At 42.5% G+C, this 16,519-nt stretch overlaps 1 pseudogene; it reads left to right on the forward strand.

Annotated features, from left to right (window-relative positions):
* The first annotated feature begins 458 nt into the window (after positions 1-458).
* LOC119472599 lies at positions 459-556 on the forward strand (annotated as a pseudogene).
* Positions 557-16,519: the final 15,963 nt, after the last annotated feature.

Genomic DNA, 16,519 nt, shown 5'->3' on the forward strand with positions numbered 1-16,519 from the left:
AGCATTTGCCAAATACGTTAGCCATACTACAGTTGCTAAGCTAACGAGAAAACACTAATCACTTGGCATAAATGTGGCCATGTTAAAATTAAGCAAAATTGATTGACTTCAACATAACCTTTTGTTTTTGTCTCCAAAAATCTGCTTTGCACATTTGGTATAGGTAAGAACACATTGCTTATCCTGACACTAACATCTTTCATGTCTCAAACAGCTTCTGCGCTTTTCTTTGTTCTCTCACTGATAAAAATGAGCCCATATTTTGCCACTCCTCTGTGAATCCACCAGTTGCTCATTAAGCACCTACTATGTGCTCTGTGCTATGCTATTAAATGTAACTCTGTACTCCATGGTGCCCAAGGACTACCACTGTGTAAATTAAGTGCTACTAGGAAGACTAGACTATTATATATAGCTAGTGAAGCCAGCACGCTGCTGCTAGGTAATAACAATTCCAAGTGACCTTACGACTTAAAATCAAAATCGTTTACAGAGAAGATTAGCATGGCCCCTGCGCAAGGATGACACGCAAATTCGTGAAGTGTTCCATATTTAAAAAAAAAAAAAATCAAAATCGTTTCACTAAGCTTATCAATTATCTTACATTCTCAACAATATCTTTAAAAGGCAAATCTACACAGCTACTATGCACATGATTCTGTGGTAAGCACAAAAGGAGCAGAAGACATAGGCCCGCTCCTCCGAAGGGGTATATAAGTGAGCTCAGTAGGCAAGGCACCCAGTTTATGGCAAGACAAATAACATCAAATGTATAGAGCCACAAGAAATATATCAAGAAAAAAGAGGAGGAACTACAGTTTGTTGATCATCTAGTGTGACCAAGATGTTTCACATATGATGAGTCTCAATCCAGGCATGCGTGTCCCCAGGGTACCCTGCAGCACACAACCAATGGACAAGTGAACAAAACACATGCCACAGAAAATGTCTGAAACCATTCACCGCTGGAAAGAGAATTTTGATCATATGTGTCTTTGTAAACTTGAAAGATTAACACATACATTTTCTTTTCAATTGAAACCTGCTAATTAAATATACATGCATGTTCCTGGGCCCACTCCTGACCAACTGCATCAGAATCGCTGATCTTTGCCAATAGGAAACATTAGCATATATTGATTATGCTAGTTATATTAACTGATTTAATCCCTTACCATTAAGGAAACTGAGGCTCCAGACGTCAAGGCATTTACTCAATGCAACAAAGCCAGTGAGTAGCAGAGAGGAATTGGACATAGGGTCTCTCTGGGCCTATTGAGATAATCAGGTGGGTTTAGTTCTCCACTCTATTCACATGGTATATTATGTTGATTTCACATTGAACCAACCTTGCATCCTTAGAGTAAATCCCACTTGGTCATGGTGTATAATCCTTTTCATAGGTTGCTGGATTGCTTTACTAGTATTTCGTTGAGGGTTTTTGTCTCTATATTCACATGGAATGTTGGTCTGTAGTTTTTTTCTTGTAATATCTTCATCTGGTTACAGATATCTCAGTAACACTGGCTTCTTAAATGAGTTGGAAAGTGGTCCCTGCTCTTCTATGCTTGTAAGGCTAGGTGAAGGACTGCTGTTCATTCTTCTTTAAGGTTTGGTAGAATTTAGCAATGAATTTGGTCCTGGGCATTTCTCTGTAGGAAGTTTTTTGATTACTAATTTAATCTATTTACTTTCATTTAGATTTCCTATCTCTCCTTAACTCAGTTCAGGTACTTCTGGCACTTTTCATCTATATAGGAATTTGTCCATTTCATCTAGGTTATCTAATTTGTTGGTATGCAGTTGTTTCTAGTATTATTTTGTCATCTTTTTTACTTGGTAGTAATGTTTCCTCTTTAATTTAGAAATTTGATTTTACTAATGATTTTAGTAGTTTGAATCTTCTCTCTTTTTCCTGCTCAGTCTAAAGTTTGGCAATTTTTTTAGCTTGTTGGTTTCTGTTGATATTCTCTGTTGTTTTTCAATTCTACATTTTATTTATTTCTTCCTCTGCTAGCTTTGAATTTAGTTGCTTTCCTTTTTCTAGTTTCTTAAGATAGAATTTTAGTTTATCAACTCAGATCTTGCTTTTTAAAGCAATTTAGATCTATAAATTTCCCTCCTATTCACAATTTTTGCTACATCCTGTGAGTTTTGGTATGATGTGTTTTCATTTCCATTGATTCAAAGAATGTTCTAATTTCCCTTGTGATTTCTGTGTGGACTCATTGGTTATTTAAAAGTGTGTGGTTTAATCTTTTCAAATGTATGATTTTCCCAAATTTCCTTCTGTTATTGATTTCTAATTTCATTCCATTGGGTTGGAGAACATACTTTGTATGATATCAACCCTTGTAAGTTAATTGAGATTTGTTTATGGCTTACCATATGCCTTACTATATGGTCTGAAGAATGTTCCATTTGCACTTGAAAAGAATATGTATTCTGCTGTTGGGCAGAGTATGCTATAGATTACTTATAGGCCCACTTAGTTTATAACACTGCACATGTCTTCTATTTCCTTGTTTATCTTCTTCCTGGTTGTCTATCTGTTATTGAAATTAAGGTATTGAAGTCTACAACTATTATTGTTGAATTGTCTATTTCTGCCTTCAATTCTGTTGGCTTTTGTGTTATGCACTTTAAAATTCTGTTAGGTGCACCTGTGTTTATCATTGTTAAATCTTCTTGATATGTTGACTCTTTAATCATTATAAAATGTCTTCATTTGTCTCTAGTAACAATTTTTTCCTTTCCTTTTTTTTTTTTTTTGAGACAGAATCTTGCTCTGTTGTCCAGGCTGGAGTGCAGTGGTACAATCTCAGCTCACCACAACCTCCGTCTCACAGATTCAAGCAATTCTCCTGCCCCAGCCTCCCGAGTAGCTGGGACTACAGGCACGCACCACCATGCCCAGCTAATTTTTGTATTTTTAGTAGAAATGGGGTTTCACTATGTTAGCCAGGCTGGTCTCAAACTCCTGAACTTGTGATCCACCAGCCTCAGCTTCCCAAAGTGCTGAGAGTACAGGCATGAGCCACCACACCCAGTCATAATTTTTTTCTTAAAGTCTATTTTGTCTGATATTATTTTAACCACTCTAGTTTTTTCTGATTACTGTTTGCCTGGTACATCTTTTCCCATTTCTTGACTTTCAACCTATTTGTGTCTTTGAATCTAAAATGTATCTCTTGTAGACAGCATATAGTTGAATCATTTTTTACCCGTCTGCCAATATTTGTCCTTTAGTTGTTTAATCCATTCCATTTAATACAATTACTGGTGAGATTTATGTCTGCCATATATGTCTTATGTCTTTTTGTATTCTTCTATTCCTCCATAACTGTTTTTTTGTGGTGATTATTGTCTCATATGTTATTTTAATTTCATTATCATTTCTTTTGCCCCCATTTTTTTCTTTTTTTTTTTTTTTTTTTTNTTTTGAGACAGAGTCTTGCTCTGTCACCCAGGCTGGAGTGCAATGGCATTATCTCAGCTCACTGCAATCTTCGTCTCCCAGGTTCAAGCAATTCTCCTTCCTCAGCCTCCAGAGTAGCTGGGATTACAGGCACAAGACACCACACCCAGCCCTAATTTTCATTTTTAGTAGAAACAGGGTTTCACCATGTTGGCCAGGCTGGTCTCAAACTCCTGACCTCAGGTGATCCACCTGCCTCAGCCACTTAAAGTGCTAGGATTACAGGCATGAGCCACCAGCCTTGCCCCCTTTTCTTAAAGTTATTATCTTAGTACTTGCCTTAGGGATTACCATTAACATCCTAATACCAACTTAAATATTATCTAAAAATTATGCTCTTATATAGCACTATTTTCTCCTCTCATTATTTGTGTTGTTATTGGCATACAAAGTTAACACAAATTTATAAGCATTGCTTTATGCAGTTTGCTTTTTAAATCCATTAAAAGAAAAAAAGAATTATGAATAAAAATACATTAATATTGCCTTTTATATTTACCTATGTAGTTATCTTTACTGATGCTCTTTATTTCTTCATTTTTTTTTTTTATGAGATGGAGTCTCATTCTTTCACCAGGCCAGAGTGCAGTGGCATGATCTCAGCTCACCGCAACCTCCGCCTCCCAGGTTCAAGCAATTCTCCTGCCTCAGCCTCCTGAGCAGCTGGGACTACAGGTGCCTGCCACTACGCCCAAGTAATTTTTTGTTTTGCATTTTTAGTAGAGACAGGGTTTTACCATGTTGGCCAGGATGATCTCAGTCTCTTGACCTCGTGATCCACCCACCTCACCCTCCCAAATTGCTGGGATCATAGGCGTGAGCCACCGCACCTGGCCTTCTTCATCTTTATCTAATGTTCTTTCATTTCAACCTTAAGGACTCCCTTTAGTATTTTTTTCTCAGCCAGATCTGCTAGCAACAAAATCTCTCTATTTTTGTTTATCTGGAAATATTTTGACATCTTCTTCATTTTGAAAGATAATTTTGCTGGAAATAATTCTTGTTTGACAGTCTTTTCTCTCAGCATTTTGAATATGTCACCCACTGACTCCTTGGCTTCCATAGTTTCTGATGAATCTTGTTGAGAATTCTGTGTATGTGATGAGTAGCCTCTTTCTGACTGCTTTTAAGATTTCCTCTTTGTCTTTATCTTTTAAGAGTTTGATTATGATATATTGAGGCGTGAATCACTTTTCAGTTTACTTGATGTTTGTTGAGCTTCTTGAATATATAGAGTAATGCTTTTCATCAAGTTTGGGGAGTTTGGGATGATTACTTTTTAAAATATTTTTTCTGCCCCACCCTCTCTCTCCTCTCCTTCTGGCATTCACAGTATGCGTATGTTGGTATGCTTCGTGGAATCCCACAGAGCTCAGGACTGTTCACTTCTTTGTTTTCTCTCTCTCTCTCTGTCCTTGGACTGGAAAATTTTTTTACGACATGCTCAAATCTGTTGTTAAGCCCCTCTAGGGCTTGAAAATTTCTATCTGGTCCTTTCTCATAATTTCTATCTCTTTTTGATATTCTATTTTTGGTGAAACATCATTCTAATCTTTAATTTTTTTACACATGGTTTCCTTTAGCTAGTTGAACATTTTAAATAAGTAAATCCAATATCTGGTCTCCATCAGGGAAAATTTCCATTGACTGGGCTTTCTTTCCCACTGTGTTTCAACAATACTTTCTTGTTTATTTGCAAGTTTTGTGTTTTGTTGTTGTTGCTGTTGCTGAAAACCAGACATTTATAATAACATAATGTGGCAACTCTGGAAATGAGATTCTTCTCTCTCTGCAGGGTTTGTTGTTGCTGTGATTGTTTTCTTGGTGACTTTTCTGAACTACTTCTGTGAAGTCTCATCCTTTGTTGTAGGCGGCCATTGAAGTCTTTGTTCAGTTAGCTCAGTGGTCAGCCAGAGATTGCGCAGAAATTTCCTTAAATGCCTATTGCCAATAAGTCTCCCAGTCTTTGCTGAGGAGTTTTGTGTCATGTTAGGGGTATAACCACTTAGCCAGGCAGTTTACAAACCAATCTTAGTCTTCACTTCCTACTTATGCAGGGTCTCAAAATTAGCCAAAATGGAGCATGTAGGGCCTTCTCAGGTCCTTCCTGAGCAGGGTATAGCCCTTGGGCCTGTGCACAGTCCTAAGCATGTGCCTGGCCTTCTAGATTCCCAAGACTATGTCAAAGGCTTTCAGAGTGCCCTATGGACATTTCATTTCCTAGCTTTTCCTTTTAAGCTTTTAGGTTTGTATCCTGTTTCCCTAAACTATTATCTACCATATTGGGAAGCTACAATGTTAAACAATTGCCTAATTGTTATAGACAACTGTCCCTGGGGGAAAAAGCTGTTCACACTGGGGGAGCTACCAGTCAGATCAAATAAAGACAGTCTGGTGAGTGGGGCCTTCCAGAAACCACTAGACAAGTCAGATAATGGCAATTTTCTCTGGAAATGAGGCTTTGAAGGAGCTTCGACTCTGTTCTTCCCTTCACAGTGCCTGCCAGGCCACTGGTTTTTGCCATGATTGCAGACTATTGGTTTTCAAGTTTAATAATACAGAGCTCAGGAGCGGCACTGATAATAAGATCAATTAGATTGCCATAAAGCTTGCATTTCACACAAAGATACAGCTGTTTTTCTTGAATAAATGCTCATCAGATTGGTCCAAGCCTCTGGTTAATTTCGGAAAACATTGGCTCTGACCATTTTTGTCAATGTTCTCATTGTTTCTATAGAGGAGATGATTTTTGAAGATCTTTGTTCCACCTTTTTTGCAGATATCACCTCAACCTCAACCATCCTATGGTGCCTTTAAGAGGAAAGTGTGATTCATGGTCCAGAAAACAGTGAGAATTCTGTTCCTGTGGCTGCAGTAGGCAGGTTGGGATTTACGGAGCAGAAGGAACTCAAAGAGAACCTTGAAAGAAAGAATTTTAAGTATCCTATCTGTTAGGGAGGAAGGAGGGTACAGCACCTTCCAGAAAGGGAAATACTGGGGCATTTATTATTGTAGTAAATTTTCTATTTATGTGTTTAGTCCAGGCAAGAAAGCCACTATGGGCTCAATGTCAAAAAGTACAAAAGAAAAAAAAATAGGTTTCCAATGCCTGCAAGCCTCTGATCCTGTCTCAGATTATGCACTATGCTAAGGAGAGAGATCCTCTTTCTCCTTCAACATATTCAGAATTGCCACTCTGTATTATTAAACTCTGTATAATCAGACACAGATCATGTCTTCCCAGACAGCACCTGGAGAAAAGCATCTCTGACTCTTTGCTACATGGTTCAAAGACTGCCACGGGCCAGCTTTGATCAGTCAAAATGATTATCCACTGGTTCTGGGGTAGTTCATTTAGAAATATTTGTTCCTAGTCAGGCACGGTCACTCACGTCTATAATCTCAGCACTTTGGGAGGCCAAGGCGAGCAGATCATCTGAGGTTAGGAGTTCAAGACCAGCGTAATCAACATGGCAAAAACCCATCTCTACTAAAAATACAAAAATTAGCTGGGCATGGTGGTGCATATCTGTAGTTCCAGCTATTTGAGAGGCTGAGGCAGGAGAATCACATGAACCCAGGAAGTGGAGGTTGCAGTGAGCCAAGATCATGCCATTGCACTCCAGCCTGGGTGACAGAGTGAGGAAAAAAAGTTGTTCCTTCGTTCCTTTGCTAGCCATTTGTTTATTGGGCACTCACTGTGTGCCAAACACTGTTCGAGGTACATGGAGTACAAGATATGGTCCCCCATGTTGTGGAACTCATGTCCAAGATAAGGACATGGCATTACAGGCACATTTCCCAAGCAGTGTGGATGGAATAACATCAGAACACTGAGACAGCCCAAGGGAGAGACATTCGATGCAGCTAGGGTAAGGGGAGGGCTTCCCAGAGGAGGTGGCACACTATCTGAGCTTTAAGAGGCAAGCAGTCTTGATAAAAAGTTGGTAGAGGGAAAGGTAATGTATTAGTTTTCTAGGGCTGCCATAACAAAATGCCACAGACTGAGCGTCTTAAACAACAGAAATTTACTTTTTCACAATTCTGGAGGCTGGATGTCTGAGATCGAGGTGTTGACAGGTTTGGTTTCTACTGAGGCCTCTCTCCTTGGCTTGCAGATGGCCGGCTGCCCACTGAGTATCCTCACATGATCTTTCCTCTAGGCACACTCATCCCTGGTGTCTCTTCCTCTTACAAAGACACCAGTCCTACTGAAATAGGGCCTTTCCCTATGACCTCATTTAACTTTAATTACTCTTTAAAGGCCCTGTCTTCAAATACAGCCACACTGCAGGGTAGAGGGGTTCAACGCATGAATTTTGTGGGCGGCACATTTCAGTCCATAACAACTAATAGTCCAGCAAAAGGTTGGAAACGGGAGGAAACACTGAGTCTGACGTGCACTGAGTAAGATATGCACTTTAATTTCTGCTTTTGCTTTGCCTACCAGCATTTCTATTCCCGTCATCTCCATTTCCTGAGTTTATAGGCCCCGTCTCACTTCCTGAAATAAAAGAATACACAAGAGTCTTTTAATTTTCTCTTTAAAAAAAAAAATACATCTAACAAAACTAAAGAAGAAAACTTAAAATAGAGAAAAAATATCACTGGGGCAGTTACAGATGACTAAATAATAAAACATTAAAGCACTCAAGTATGCTAACTTACTGTGCTCCCTTCTGTATGTGGACTTGTTATAAGGATGCCATGGCCCAGCCAGCACTACATTTCCCAGCTCTCTTTGCATCAAGAAGGGGGCACGTGACTCATTTAGACCAATCAAATGTGAGCGAAAATAAAGATGGACACCTTCAGGCCCAAGAGGGCTAGGGTTTAGCTCTTGATCCACCCGCTGAATGGAAGGGATTGGGAGGCCCTGGAGGAGGGCATAGCCATGAGCTGGAAGGAGCCTAGGTCCTTTATATAGGTACTGGATTTGCCCTGAGCAAATATTCACTTCTAGTGTGTTAAGCTACTGAGATTTCAGAGTTTTTCTTTTACAACTACCTACATTATCTTAACTCATACAAACATTGTTAATCCTGAAATTATTTTTTTTTACATATTCCTTTCTAGTTCTTATCAGCATGCATTTACTTTTACATAGCTGTTATCACAGCATACTGACCATTTGTATTCATTTTTTAACACATAGATCTATTAAGATATTTTCCATGTACACCATTATCTACATAGTTATCATTTTCAACAACTAAATAATATTTCACTGAACAAATGTAACCTTGTCCCCGATTGAACATTTGGTTGTTTCCAATTATTTTTGACTTTTTTGAGAAAACAAATATCCATCCCAGTGCCATGTTCCCTGGGGTAGAAGAACCTATTGTCAAACAACTTTACCTTTAGCTGGTTAATATACAGAGAGCTCAAGGAGAATGAGGCAGACTTCCACATTCCCTTCCAGGCTTGAGATATTGGAAATGGCTTGTCCACTCTTCAGCTCACTGTAATGGGCTCTTCACTCTGGGCTCTCATGCCACCTCACCTGGCCTTCCCTCAGAATCACTTGCAAGTGAGACCCATGCTGGAGGACCTTCTTCCCTTCCCTCTGCTTCTCATCCTTGGGGTCTTTTTCTCCACCTCCAGCATTTGGTTCCATCCAGTTCTATCCAGGGAGACCCAAAGGATCCCTCCATGATCCCTGTCTCCCACAGACAAAAAGACACAATTTCTGATCTTGCCTTGAAGCTGGGCACAACAATCAAACACCTCCCTCGTATCAGTTAGGGGTGTAGCAGGAGACAGAGAACAGATTTTAATTATGTCATCTGAGGATTGTTTCACAAAGAAAGGATCTACACGGAGTAGCAAAACCACATAGAAACATTCAGTAACACCGGAGAATGATTTCTGGAAATTGGCAAAAGGTTGTCACCCTTAGCCCTCACTCACTTGATTATCTCCTTTAAATCCCGCTTCGAGGGTCTTCTTCTTGGGGAAGGCTTCCCTAACCCTCTGATCCTCTGTGTCTAGTTCCCTGAGGGCAGATGCTGCACCTCCTAAAGACTCTGCATCCCGGCACCCAGCAGGCATCTAGGCAGCCCCTGGGACATAGTAGCTGCCCTGAATGAATTCACCAATGATTGAATGGATTAAAAGGATGGAGTAAGTAGCAAGAAAACTAGGAAAACAAGCATAGACTCTTGATGTCGTGTTTATCAGTCTTTGTACTTTTAATGTACAATCAACTGTTAAAGGCTGCCATAATTTGTCACTATCCCTAAATTAGAAACACAGATTACAACATCTGCTGGAAAACCAAATTTTGATACCTTTTGAATGTGTTAAGCATGCAACTACCAGAATAAAAATGTGTATTTGATAAGCAGAGAAATACAGTAAGACTTTTCAGATAATTAAAAGAAACTCCTAACCCAACCTCTCACCAAAAGATGGTCTGGTAAGGAGAATAAGGGTTGAGAGTAGTCAATAAAATTTTCTCAGCAAAAGGAGAAAAAACAACCAGACAGAAACATTGGCCATGTGTAATGGCTCATGCCTGTAATCTCAGCAATTTGGGGGGCCAAGGTAGAAGGATCACTTGAGGTCCGGTTTAAGACCAGCCTGGCCAAGATGATGAAACCCCATCTCTATTAAAAATACAAAAATTAGCCAAGCATGGTGGTGGGCACCTGTACTCCCTGCTATTCGGGAGACTGAGGCAGAAGAATTGCTTTACCTGGGAGATAGAGGTTGCATTGAGCCAAGATCACACCACTGCACTCTAGTCTGGGCGACAGAGTGAGACTCCATCTCAAAAAAAAAAAAAGAAAGAAAAGAAAACATGCCTTTAAAATCCCTGTATACAGAAACATATATCATTTATTTATCCTAAAAAGAGGTAGTCCTCTAGAGAAGATTTGGATGATTGTATATTTTTAGCAGCTTTGAAAATCCACTTTGGGGACCAAGAGACATTCTGATTTTTATTTGTTTGTAAAATATTTCCTTGTTTGAAACAGTAACTTAATGTCTGTTTTATATTCAATAAAGAGATAAATTAATAAGAATTTTATACTTTGAAGTATTATAAAATGCCTATTAGTCTTGTATTGGGCAAGGAAACATATAACAAAATCCATCAAGATATAGTCCTGACAGATGGAAAGAGGAACAGACATCAGGATAAGGGAAAGAGAAAAAGAGCAATGGACAGAATTTTTTTTAAAAGCGAGTCTAATAATAAGTCCCTCCAAGGCAGCTGCATTTTGGGGTAGAAATTCATCTACTCAACTCACACTTCCCACATTTGTTAAGTATAGGACACAAGGACTCAGTCAAATACAGTCTCGGGAAATCAGTTGACAAGTCATCAAAACAACAACACATTTTTGAACCAAAAGACTGGAGTTTTAGATTGGAAATGCCCTTTTTGGCTGGTATGACCTCGGAGCCCCTCTTTTGTCTCTATACCAGGACCATACAGATCTCATGCTTTTTTTTTTTTGAGATGGCATTTTGCTCTTGTCACTCAGTGCTGGAGTGCAATGGCATGGTCTCAGCTCACTGCAACTTCCACCTCGTAGGTTCAAGTGATTCTCCTGCCTCAGCCTCCCTAGTAGCTGGGATTACAGGTGCTCACCATCATGCCTGGATAATTTTTGTATTTCTAGAAGAGACAGCATTTTGCCATATTGGCCAGGTGATCCGCTTGCCTCAGCCTCCCACAGTGCTGGGATTACAGGTGTGACCCACCACACCCAGCCTATCTCATGCTCTTATGTAGGTAAAAATGTTTTGGTAAACTGTAAATCAGCAGTGAATGTGTATGCACGTAACATTTTGAAAGATTATTCAACACATTTTCCCTTCTGGGTGGTTCCTGTTTTTTCTCTTTCAGTTTAAAAATAGACTTCTGAAAGTCCATGCCTGGGCCATTGTTTGACAGTCAGTTTTGCGTTTGGTTTGCAAACAGCAAGGGTTTGAGAGAGAAAGGGCTTTGAGATTTCTAAAAAGTTGGCTGTCAAAACTAAAACCTGGTGGACTGGGGTGTATGGGAGGATGCGTGCCAGAGCGGGGCAGGCTAGAATAAATGAGGATTGGGAAGCTGGGATTTACCCGCTGGTGGGGCTCCTATTCCCTCTCCAACCCTCAGGGTGGCATCTGAGATTCCCTCTGATAGATTTGGAGACCCAAAATTAGAGAACCCAAAACTGATCCTGAGTGGAACTCTGATAGGAAAGAGCCTTGAAGAAAATTGGAAGAGAGTGATGCTGGGTGCAGCTGTGGGCAGAAGGGAAGAAGCTGGTTCCGCAGGGCTAAAGCAAGCCCCTGTGTGTGGGAAAAGCAAAAGGTCGCCAAGGAGCTAGCATGATGATATGGTCTGGCTGTTCCCCACCCAAATCTCATCTTGAATTCCCACATGTCATGGGAGGGGCCCAGTGGGGGATGATCAAATTATGGGATAGGTCTTTCCTGTGCTGTTCATTACAGTGAATGAGTCTCACCAGAACTTAGGGCTTTAAAAATGGGAGTTACCCTGCACAAACTTTCTCTTTGCCTGCTGCCATCCATGTAAGACATTGGCTTCTCCTCCTTGCCTTCCACCATGATTGTGAGGCTTCTGCAGTCACACGGAACTGTAAGTCCAATTAAACCTCTTTCTTTTGTAAATTGCCAGCCCATGAAGGCAGCCAGGAGGGAGACTGTACCCTGCAAAGTCACAGGGTCAGAGCTGCCCAAGACCATGGGAACCCAGCTCTTGCATCAGTGTGACCTGGATGTGAGACATGGAGTCAAAGGAGATCATTTTGGAGCTTTAAGATTTGACTGCCCTGCTGGATTTTGGACTTGCATGGGGCCTGTAGCTCTTTTGTTTTGGCCAATTTCTCCCATTTGGAATGGCTGTACTTACCGAATGCCTGTATCCCTATTGTATATAGGAAGTAACTAACTTGCTTTTGATTTTACAGGCTCATAGTTGGAAGGGACTTGCCTTGTCTGAGATGAGACTTTGGACTGTGGACTTTTGCTTTAATGCTGAAATGAGTTAAGATTTGAGGGGACTGTTGGGAAGGCATGATCGGTTTTCAAATGTGAGGACGTCAGATTTGGAAGGGGCCAGGGCCGAAATGATATGGTTTGGCTGTGTCCCCACCCAAATCTCATCTCGAATTCCCACGTGTTGTGAAAGGGACTAGGTGGGAAGTGACTGAATTATGGGAGCAGGCTTTTCCTGCGCCATTATCGCGAGAGTGAACGAGTATCATGAGATCTGATGGTTTTAAAAACAGGAGTTTCCCTGCACAAAGTCTGCTTGCTGCCATCCAATTAAGACATCGACTTGCTCCTCCTTGCCTCCTGCCATGATTGTGGGCCTCCTAGCCACATGGAACTGTAAGTCCAATTAAACCTCTTTCTTGTGCAGATTGCCCAGTCTCGGGCATGTCTTTATCAGCAGCGTGAAGGCATCACTGGCTGGTGCACAGCAGGGCTGTGGGTGGGCTGTGAGTGGGGCAAGGTCCTTTCCAGGACAAGCATCCCCAAGAGCTGCTACAGGGCAAGGTCCATTCTCTGCCCAGTCCAGCCAACACAGGCTGAGGTAGACTAGCAGAGGAATCACATCTGGAATCAGCCGGGGGAGGGGTTTACTCAGTTTCCTTGTATTGGCAAGATGGGTGGAATCAGGGGTCTGGAAACAAGTTAACTCCCAGGGCACATAAAGGGACCACCTTTGCATGTCCAAGTTTGTGATTGGCAAAAGTGCCTGCAATACATGAATGCTACAGGCTTTGCATTCAAAGTGCTTTGCAAACTATCATACCAACGTGTATTACTATTATTAATTGCAAGCTATCATATAATGTGTATTACTAATTATTACTATTATTAATTAATATTATTATTTTTTAAAGAGAGCTATAACTTATTTATTCAGTAAATATTTATTGTCTTGGCACTGAGAAAGGTACTGTAAATACAGCAAGAAACTAAGCAGCAAAGTCCCTGCCCTGGGGGGTTCCCAGCCTGGTCAGGGACACCTTTCCTGAGAAGGTGACACTGAAGAAAAGAGTCAGCGCTGGGTGTGGTGGTTCAAGCCTATAATCCCCGCACTTTGTGAGGTCGAGGCAGGCGGATCATGAGGTCAAGAGATTGAGACCATCCTGGCCAACATGGTGAAACCCTGTCTCTACTAAAAATACAAAAATTAGCTGGTCATGGTGGCAGGTGCCTGTAGTCCCAGCTACTCTGGAGGCTGAGACAGGAGAATTGCTTGAACCCAGGAGATGGAGGTTGCAGTGAGCCAAGATCGCACCACTGCATTCCAGCCTGGCCACAGAGCAAGACTCTGTCTCAAAAAAAAAAAAAAAAAAAGAGTCAAGAGGCCGGGCGCGGTGGCTCAAGCCTGTAATCCCAGCACTTTGGGAGGCCAAGGTGGGTGGATCACGAGGTCAAGAGATCGAGACCATTCTGGTCAATATGGTGAAACCCCGTCTCTACTAAAAATACAAAAAATTAGCTGGGCATGGTGGCATGTGCCTGTAATCCCAGCTACTCAGGAGGCTGAGGCAGGAGAATTGCCTGAACCCAGGAGGTGGAGGTTGCGGTGAGCCGAGATCGCGCCATTGCACTCCAGCCTGGGTAACAAGAGCGAAACTCCGTCTCAAAAAAAAAAAAAAAAAAGAGTCAGGAGGTACAGCTTTGGGAAAGGGCAAGTGCCAGGTTTCAGGGGTGTGGCCCAGATGTGTGCGTGAGGGCAGCGAGGTGGCCGGCAAGGCTGGACAGAGCAGGGAGGAAGGGAGAGGAGCCAGGCTGTCATTTAGGGGCCGGGGCCGCCCCGGAGTGCCCTGGCCATTCTGAAGATTGGCTTTGACCCTGCATGGAACACAAACCATTGAGGGTTTCAGGCAGAGGAAGGACCTGATGTGCAATGAACTCAGGAGGTGGACGGAAGAGCCGTGGGGATGCCTGCCCAGATGACGGCCTTTCGCGGCAAGAACACACGTGAACAGGAGTGTGAAGAGCCATTGCCTTTCTGGGGAACTCTGTGAGTTTTCTGTTTGATGATCCTATTGGGTCTCAGATTCATTACATTAGGGAAAAAACCTGAGATGCGGCATGGCGTCACTCGAGGAGGGAAAGGGGGCCACCATCATTTGTCCATTTTATAGCTCAGGACACACAAAAGAGACAGAAAGATTTGCCCGTGGTTATAAAACAGAACAGCAGGGGAGAGGGCCAGATGCTAGGGCCCGTATTTCCAGCCCTGCCACACTCACATGGCAGGTGCCACCACCAAGGGTGGGCAGGGCCTTCAGAGGGGAGTCAGGCTCCCAACCTGGGCAGGGACCCAAGGGGCCGGGGGCGGGGGTGGGGGGGGGCAGGTGGCAGCCTGGAGCAGAGTTCTTTAGTGTCTCTCTCTCTCTCTCTCTCTCACCTCCCCCCCACCCCCAGACAGGGAATGAGAACAGCAAACCTCAGGAGAGTGAGAAATAAGGAACAAATGGTGGCAGCCATACTTTATGGATGACGGCAGAATGCTAAATAACAGGAATGCGGCCGGGAAGGTGCAGCATAAACGATGATGGAAGGAATTCTGTCACCATGACTCAAGTTTTACAAGGCCAGCTGGGAGCCCAGGGCCGTCTGCCTTCCCTGTCCGGGTGATGGAACGCCCCTAGACTCAGCACCCCAGGCCCTGCCTGAGCCTGCAGGTCTGGGGCTGGGCAAGGACGCCTCTCGGAACCGCATTAGCGTCACTAACAGCAGCTCACGGCGCATTTACACGGGGCCGGGACGTCTTCCCTGTGGATGGTGGCTTTCTGATTGATGTCACCTCTATCCTGTCTTAATGGAGACGGTCATGGGGGAAATAGATGACCACAGTCCTATGACAATCGGCCCCCACGTCTCACCTTCTCTGACTCTCCCAAGGCTAATGAAGATCACCGGGCTTATACACCACAGGGAATGCAAGCTGGAGCTGGAGCAGCCTTTTATTTTATTAATATTTTTTTACCTTTGCTTCACTGCCCCGCCCTCTTGACTCTTCACTGACCCCCTACTCCCTGTTTTACACAGATCCTGGTTCTCCCTGCACGTCTCTACCCTCAGCCAACTAATTTATTGATTGGCTCTCACCTAAGGCCAAATGAAGTTCTCCTTTATTGAGACAATTTCTCAAAGTCTGTAACTTGCAGACAACAACTTCACCTCATCATTCTCTTTAATTAATGGAGAGCCGCTACTCACCACCCTGGGTCCACTGGCCACACGCCTGTGCACCTTGCATGTTAATTTTCTCTTCACCCTGCCGGCTGTATGCTTCCAGGTCTGGCCAAGTGATAGAGACAGAGAATTGCTTCATTTCATTCGTTTTATTTTATTTTATTTTGAGACAGAGTCTCACTCTGTTGCCCAGGCTAGAGTGCAGTGGCATAATCTTGGCTCGCTGCAGCCTCAGCCTCCTGGGCTCAAGTAATCCTCTCACCTCAGCCTCCTGAGTAGCTGAGACCATAGGCTCATGCCACTATGCCTACCTAATTAAAAAAAAAATTTTTTTTTTTTTGTAAAGGCGGGTGTCTTACTGTGTTGCCCAGGCTGACCTTGAACTCCAGAGTTCCAGTGATCCTCCTGCTTGGCATCCCAAAAGTGCTGGGATTATAGAGGTGAGCTGCTGCTTTTATTCAGTTCTTCACTCAGAAAGTACATGTGAATGAACAAACACCGCACAGCTCCCGCCCCCATGAGAGGGTCTATTTGATTTGGACATGGGATAAGCCGTAGATTATGAATCATCCTCCTCTGTTGAGTCACACGAAATGAAATAAGGAATCATGTTAATTGTCCAGAATTATTTTTTACCTAAAAGCTACTTTTATTTGAAATATCTAGGCAGTTGGGTAAAATTGGAGTTTGCTAAATTGTTTTTGGCCAAACCCTCAGCTGGCTCCCTCTGATTTGTCAGTTCTCATCTCTGCCTATGAAGCTACAAATGGGGAACCCAGAACTGCTTCCTGTTGGTTGTGCCCCCTTGCTCAGTTCTAGCCTTACAAAACCCAGTCCTCTAAGATAAGACTG

The sequence above is a fragment of the Cebus imitator genome, unplaced genomic scaffold (assembly GCF_001604975.1).
Source record: "Cebus imitator isolate Cc_AM_T3 unplaced genomic scaffold, Cebus_imitator-1.0 Scaffold107, whole genome shotgun sequence".
In the NCBI taxonomy this organism is placed as follows: Eukaryota; Metazoa; Chordata; class Mammalia; order Primates; family Cebidae; genus Cebus; species Cebus imitator.